This window comes from Octopus bimaculoides, chromosome 20, assembly GCF_001194135.2.
Source record: "Octopus bimaculoides isolate UCB-OBI-ISO-001 chromosome 20, ASM119413v2, whole genome shotgun sequence".
Lineage (NCBI taxonomy): Eukaryota > Metazoa > Mollusca > Cephalopoda > Octopoda > Octopodidae > Octopus > Octopus bimaculoides.
The window spans coordinates 37,910,745-37,911,823 of NC_069000.1; positions in this window are offsets into that span (position 1 = coordinate 37,910,745).

Below are 1,079 nucleotides of genomic sequence, written 5' to 3' on the forward strand. Positions count from 1 at the left end.
TTTTTTTTTTTTTTTTTTGTAGCTGTATAAGTACCTTGGCGTATATTGGATAGAACTGGGAGAATCATGGGCACGCCGGGCGAAATGCTTAGAGGTATTTCGTCCGCCGTTATGTTCTGAGTTCAAATTCCGCCGAGGTCGACTTTGCTCTTCATCCCTTTCGGGGTCGATAAATTAAGTACCAGATGATCACTGGGGGCGATATAATAGACTTAACCCTCCTCCGAAAATCCTGGTCTTGTGCCAAAAACTGAAACCATTTAAGATGGCGAGTTTGCAGAATCGTTATCACGCCGGGCGAAATGCTTAACTATATTTCATCCATCATTACGTTCTGAGTTCAAATTCCACCGAGGTCGAGTTTTGCTTTTCATCTCTTTCGGGGTCGATAAATCAAGTACCAGTTGAGTACTGGGTTCGATGTAATCATCTTAGCTTCTCTTGGGTATGAGTATATAAAAAAAAGAACTGCACCCCTCTGCCAAGCCATGGTGGGCCAGTGTGGCAGAGTAGGCTTATCAAACTCGTAATTAGCCTCATTGGAAACAGTAATTGTCTGACTTCAACATGTGATTTTGCGGAAAGAGCTCTACCTGTCTGTCTCAGATACTGCAACAACTTGGGCTTGAAGGGCCCTCCTCGGTTGTTCAATATCATAGATAACAGGGGGGGATTTACATAGATCGAGGAGGGGAATCAGTGGATGTAAACGTCCTCAAGAAAATCTTTGACATCTTTTGTCCAAGATCCTAGGTGAGCCTGTATTACAACTAGAAACTCAAATGAAGGCAGCAATAGCAAACACATTCACACATCAAAAGCCAACCACTTAAGAATGACCATTGAAAAGGTGGTAAAAATGGTGATGCCCCAGGATAGCCACGGTCTTTAGGCTAGCACAGATAAAGGATTAAAAGAATGATTTTCAGAATTTTCTATAGATATGAAACCTATAAACTCTATATTATAATTTATTATTTATTTATGCGCCTTTTTCAAGCCTAGCCAGGCTTCGTGGGCCCGGTTTCTATGGCGCGAGTCAGCTGCCCTAACCACTTGGCCATTGCACCACCCTATAT